The sequence below is a fragment of the Lycium ferocissimum genome, chromosome 8, assembly GCF_029784015.1.
Source record: "Lycium ferocissimum isolate CSIRO_LF1 chromosome 8, AGI_CSIRO_Lferr_CH_V1, whole genome shotgun sequence".
Classification (NCBI taxonomy): domain Eukaryota; kingdom Viridiplantae; phylum Streptophyta; class Magnoliopsida; order Solanales; family Solanaceae; genus Lycium; species Lycium ferocissimum.
The window spans coordinates 10,123,793-10,130,118 of NC_081349.1; the positions used below are offsets into that span (position 1 = coordinate 10,123,793).

The window sequence follows — 6,326 nt, forward strand, 5'->3', positions numbered from 1 at the left end:
ATATGAACATTTTTGGGTGGTCGACCATGTAAAGAATAACATATTTCACGAATGTGTCCAAGCCTATTACAATAACTATATTTAGGTTTACCGTGCAAAGTGTAGCATACTTCACGAGTGTGTCCAAGCCTATTACAATAACTACACTTAGGCCGAGATCTTCCAAACCGACCTCTTCATCTTCGATTCTTCATAATATGTCATATTCGATTTTCTAATCTCCTTATTAAGGATTCAGAAGTGATCATAGGACTTAAACTTTCAACTCCCATATTTCTGGAGTTAGAAAAATCGAGAAACGTGATTGAATTGGGGAGAGGCCACTCTTCAGGTGCTTGAAACAAACTGGAAGGAATAGTAAATAATGTCGAGAAAAATCAACTGAAATACCAGAAAACACTGTTCCAGGGCTGAAAATTAACCAAATCACGACGGATCGAGTCAAAATCACAAGGCACTCCCCAAGAGAAAAGAATCAGTTTCTGAATAGTTGAAAAATAGCCAAAAAAGCTACTGAAACAGTACTGTACCACCGGAAAATACTGTTTCAGTGGCTGTTTTCTAGCATAATCACTACGGTTGGGGTCGGAACCTGACAGAACAAGTGTGTGTCAGGTCAAAATAGACAGACGACTACTGTAGATGAAGAATTTGTCTCGAAACATGCTGAAAAATAAGATTTCGCCGGAAAAATAAAAAGTGACCATATGTTGAAGAAACTTATATAGTTGAGGTTGGAATTGCTGGGCAACCTGACTGGGAGAAAAAAAATTCTCGAGAAAGTGGCCGGAAAAACGCAGATCGACAGGAAAACAAATCTGACGACGCCCGGATTAAGGCTCTGATGCTCGGAATTTTTAGGGATTTGGTCACCACAGTGTTCTCTACCCTGTAATGGTTTCGAATTTTGCACAAAACCCACTAGAGAGAAAGTGACTCACACAGTCATCGAAATTGACGTGCGGGTTTGTGATGGGGTGTGTGTGTGTGTGTGAGTGTGTATATATACATACATACAGTATTGAATTCGCATCCTCGCGTAGCGAATTACATGGCCAACATTCTGATTATCTTCTTATCATTTTCTGTTGCATGTTTGGGATATTTTTGGTCTTCAATATATTCCCTAATGTCAGTAAATCATGGTTTACCGTTGGGTTCCCTTTCAATGGCCAAAAGATCACTATTGAGCATGTTGGGAGTCAACTCCAAAATTTCTATTAGGTTTGAATACACAGTCGCTTCTTTGTTCTATCATAAGAGTGGACTTTTCCTCAAGAATATTTATCATAGAGGCCAATGTTGCTGATGCATCCACGAACTTTTTTTTTTCCTCTGGGTAGTGGAGAGAAACTAATTTTCTTGAATTGGTCAGTGAGCTTTTCAAGATAAGCATGCTATGTCAAAAGTTTTTCATATTTAGTTTTTCATTTCTTCTGAGTTTGGCAGATGCATAGGATGATGTTAACCTAAACTATGTCCATCCTAACAACTCCAACTTTTGTAATTTATGTATAACCTCCAAAGATGTTGTGCTAAGAGTAGCTAACTTCACTTCTATAATAGGAGAGTCTCGGCATTATGTCCCCCTCCTCCATGTCTTTACATTTTGGATTAAGATAATAAACAGGTTAAAGGATCATGCCTAATCCCTAAACCATAGTGGTGAGTTTGAATTTAAAAAAAAAAAAAAAATTGATACCACATGCATATCAGTATCTCATGTAAATACAATATGTGCTACTTTGGGAACCTAGATACTTAAAGATGAATGCTACTTTGGGAACCCAGATGCTTAAAGATGAAGTTAAACAGAAAGAGTATTTGGCAACTCATAAAGCAGAGAGCACAAGCGTCAAAGTGAGAGTTCCTTTAGATAGACAAAATCAAACACCATTCTTCTCTAATACCACACACCTACCAAAAGATACAGAACTCCAATCCCAATCGGTGGACCTATCTTGATTTTGAATCTCTAAAACAATCAACTAATGCCACCCAGAAAAGAACACAGACACCACAAAGAAAAAAAATAGCACAAGGAGGAAGTAAAAGCAGAGGCATAGAATATCAGTAAACTTCCAGGTTTAACATAGAAGAATTTACCAACAAGCTAGCAACAAAATAAATTGAATCTTTATTGCTTTTTCTTACTTCAGCAAGAAGACGACCAAATTCTTAAGAAAAATAATATGGGGACTTTGTACATGTATAAACATAACATACAACCATCCAAATTCCAAAGTTAGACGACAGGTATTACGATTCTATCAATACAATTATGATTACTAATCCTGGATATATAGCATCCCCCTTTGCTTTAAAAGAAACAATATAAAATAAGACAAAAAAGAAAGTGGACTTAAAAGAGTTTTTGTAAAAGATTGTCTTCAATCGATGTCAAATCTGATCTTTAACTCAAGTATCTTCATGTTGTAGCAATGTTCTTCCACAAACCTCATGCTTCCAAGCTGCAACCTATGATACCATTCATGCAAGGGAAACAAACATCTTAGATGAATGATATTGTATCTTATCACCGCCCACAAAGATAGCAAAATGACCAATGTAAATCCTTGTCTGGACAACATAAATCAATAAACATAAGGATGACAATAGCATATTAGCATATCAAGTGACCAGATCCTGCACTCTAGAATGACAGAGCATGTTTTATATTTCAAAGAAAAATGTGTGGCTCCATCTAAATAATGAGAAAACAAACAGCAAGATATGTGGCGCCATGAGTAAATGAACGGATCTATTTTTCCATTATCAAAATTATAAATGTTCGGATCAGCTAATTCCCATTTCCTGTTAGCGTCTTCACGGACAAAACAAAAAATCATTGCAAGTCAAACATCTTAATATAATTCAACACTTAACTTAGCTAAGAAAGAGACTTCCACAGACACACACTTGAGAACTAAAACAACCGATTCAACCACATTTGATTGGTTAAATCCTTTTACGAAATTAAGAAATAACAATCTCAATGATTCTGAGGAATAGTCTGTAAATTTCTCACCTCTGCAGAGGATACATTCATGCAATGCTTTAAATTTCCTATTATATTTTGGTGTAATTAAAACCTTTTAAACTTGTAAGCCGCAACAACAAGGAAATACAAGAATAAGAATGAAACTAATCATTTCAATATGATGCTAGAAAAACAGAAAATTACTAACCAAAAACAAATTAGCTATGTTAAATTGATCAACTTAATGCAGTATGAATAAGGCTTAACGCACTAATGACTTCTTTTGAAAATGACAATAACACTAGCCACTCTCAATTTACTGAGAACCCATATGTAATCTGGTTCAAAATCAAACAAACGACTTACCAACACTAAATCAGGTTATTTATCATTCCCTATAGCTTTTCAGCCATGCCATTTGATCAATGCCATGGAGCGCTCTCATTGACTTACTATATTCCTCTTATTGGTGTTTGATTAACCGAAAATATTGTTTAGAGAAAATATTTACCACCAAAAAGGGGAAAATAACTTCTTCACTTTTGGGCAAAAGTCATTTTCCGTCACATTTATGTGATATCTCATTCATATTACAGCTTCTACCAATACTTGGGCATTTATAACAATCTTTGATACTAAAAAATTCATCAAAATTGTATCCAGTAACCTAATATCAATATCAATTAAAAAAAAACAATCCAGGAAAATATTTTTCTCTTTAATCAAACACTGAAAAACATTTCTAGAAAGTATTTTTGGGAAATGACTTACCTCATACCACTCAAACCAAAGTGCAAACTTAAAAGCCAGCGCAGAAACCTACCGCTTTTACCATCATTGAAGATATACAAATGTTACAGGAGCAAATTACATATTTGTTATAAAATAAACCCGTGTAATAAAAGGAAATAACGAGATGATAGGAAACAAGAAGCAGAGAGGAAAATGAGAAGAAATCAGTTCCTTTCAATATTTTTGGTGTGTCTGTAAAGGGGAAGCAAAGTTTCCTTTTATAGAAAACTTTGCCACCGTTCCATCCAATAAGAATGGTTGGTTATACACTGTGGGGCCACCAACTTGACATCCAATTTGCAATTGCTTGCACGTTGCTTCTTAACACTCCCCCTTTGATGTCTAGATAATGAATCTCAGATTGACTAAAAATAAAGAAAATCCTAACAAGAGGAATAAGAGTACACATGTCTTGTAATACACATTTCTAGATGTCTCATTAAAAACCTTACCAAGAAAACCCAATGGGACAAAATCTTGATTAAGGAAAAAAGAGTATAGCGTGTATTACCCTGATGAAAACTTCACTTAATGTCTCGGAGATGATGCATCCCAATCTTGTATATCATCTTCTCAAATGTTAACGTTGATAATGCCTTCGTGAACAAATCTGCTAAAATTGTCACATGAACGAACTTGTTGAATATCTATTTTGCCTTTCTTTTGAAGATCATGAGTGAAAAAGAATTTTGGCAAAATGTGTTTTGTTCTGTCTTCTTTAATGTATCCTCCTCTTAGTTGAGCTATGCATAAAGCATTATCTTCGTACAGTATTGTTGGAATATTCCTTTCCAAAGGAAGACCACATGTTTCCTGGATATGTTGAGTTATTGATCTCAACCAAACACATTCTCGACTTGTTTAGCGAATGGCTATTATCTCTCGCATTTATTTGGACGTCACGACCCAACTAGCCGGATCGAAGGCGGCTACTCACAGCTCCCCTCGCGGGCGAACCCTTCCCCTATTCAACATTCATTTCAAACATAAGAAAGTGAAATAGAAAGGTTTAGCAGTCTCAAAAATATAAATAAACTACAAAGTGTGGAATACTAATACAACATCCCCGGAATCTGGTCTGAATCAGTACAAGAGCCACTAAATACTACAAGTCTGAAATATAAATATTGTCTTAGAATACGAATAAAATAAAAGTAACGATAGAAGAATTACCGGGCAGCGGAATCCATCAAGTGCTCACCCTGGAAACTCTAAAGCTGAGCCTCGGGATCACTCACGAGGCAGGCGTGAACTCATACGAACTCGCACTTTGAAGTAGTACATCAAGATAGTATCAAGACAAACACCATGTACCGGTAAGTTCATAGGCTGACAACAATTAGTTCACATATATATGAAGAAAGAAATTGAAAGGTAGACACGCAACCAGTCAAGTACAAATCACAACACAATTCAAGATCCGGAGCAATACTCATGATATATATGCCATGTTGTTAATCAATGATACGGATGAACGAAGTAAATGTCAGGCATATGCAATGCAATGAAATGCACCGGCCAACAGTTCGTGTACGACCCGCCCGTCATTATTGGACCCTTCCGCAACTTCGTGAACGGAAACCTGTGGTATCGTCGTAATATTGGTCCCGATGCAGAGTGTTTGCGTAACGACTCGTAGTTAAAATTAGTTAGAAGTTAAAGGGTGGGCCCGGGAGTATACGCTGGGTGCAAAGGCCAGAATCGATCGCCATAGCGATCCCGCTGTAGCGGAGGATCAGTCCGCTGCAGCGGTATGCACTGACCAGAACACCCGTTTAATGACCTTATTTCGGGATTTTTATAACTTTTATCCACAAACCCCTCTACTAAGCCATCATTAGGGTATTCCCAGAGTAAAACACTTGGTGACTAGGGAAAGGTGGCTCTCCAAACATCCTTCAGGTTATCTTCCTTAACTATTTCTCTATCACGGGTTCCGGCTCCAAACGGGATGGTAGATACTCCATGAACGTTCGTGAAAGTTGCTCGGCAACGAGGTAGGTTATAGTTTACTTGAGTTAGACTTTGATTAGTAAATCGTTTATATGTTATATTATTGACGGGAGAAAACATGATTAGGTCTTCGGACACGGAGTTCGGACGAACATTATTTAGCTTAAGATGAATGTTGATTTCTGTGGGCGTCGTGCCATTAAGTAAATAAATAAAATAAGATGTGTAGTTAATATGTCAAAAGAAAGTGGAGCAAAAGAATGTTATGGTTTGTTATTTGATCCAAATAGAGGGCGGGTATGTGCAATTACCAAATTTAAAGAGTCTTGTTATACCGGGTGGGGGGGACCCTTTCCAAATTAGGGTGCCTTTGGTATTCCTATTGTATTTTTATGTATTGAGAGGGGAAGTTGTATTTACCCTTTTTGATTGAGGATTTTTCGTATTTTTAAACGAGTTCCAGTCCGGGGATGGTTGTTGAGAGACGTGTTCTCAATTAACCTTCTAAGATCCCCATTGTTGAGGGGAGTATTAAGTCTTTTATCTCGGATAGGTTACCGATTCTGATATTGATTTAATCTTGAAGAATTGTGGCATAGTG

At 36.7% G+C, this 6,326-nt stretch overlaps 1 long non-coding RNA gene across 2 annotated transcripts; it reads right to left on the minus strand.

Moving 5' to 3' along the window:
* Window positions 1-2,122: 2,122 nt before the first annotated feature.
* On the minus strand, window positions 2,123-3,784 carry LOC132066605 (uncharacterized). 2 transcript variants are annotated; one of them, XR_009416872.1, is made up of 2 exons: window positions 3,752-3,784; window positions 2,123-2,580 (listed from the first exon to the last, which is right to left on the minus strand). It is a non-coding gene; the product is annotated as an uncharacterized LOC132066605 (long non-coding RNA). The 2 variants fall into 2 exon arrangements; XR_009416873.1 differs by having other exon boundaries at window positions 2,123-2,478; window positions 3,752-3,778.
* Between the last annotated feature and the right edge of the window lie 2,542 nt (window positions 3,785-6,326).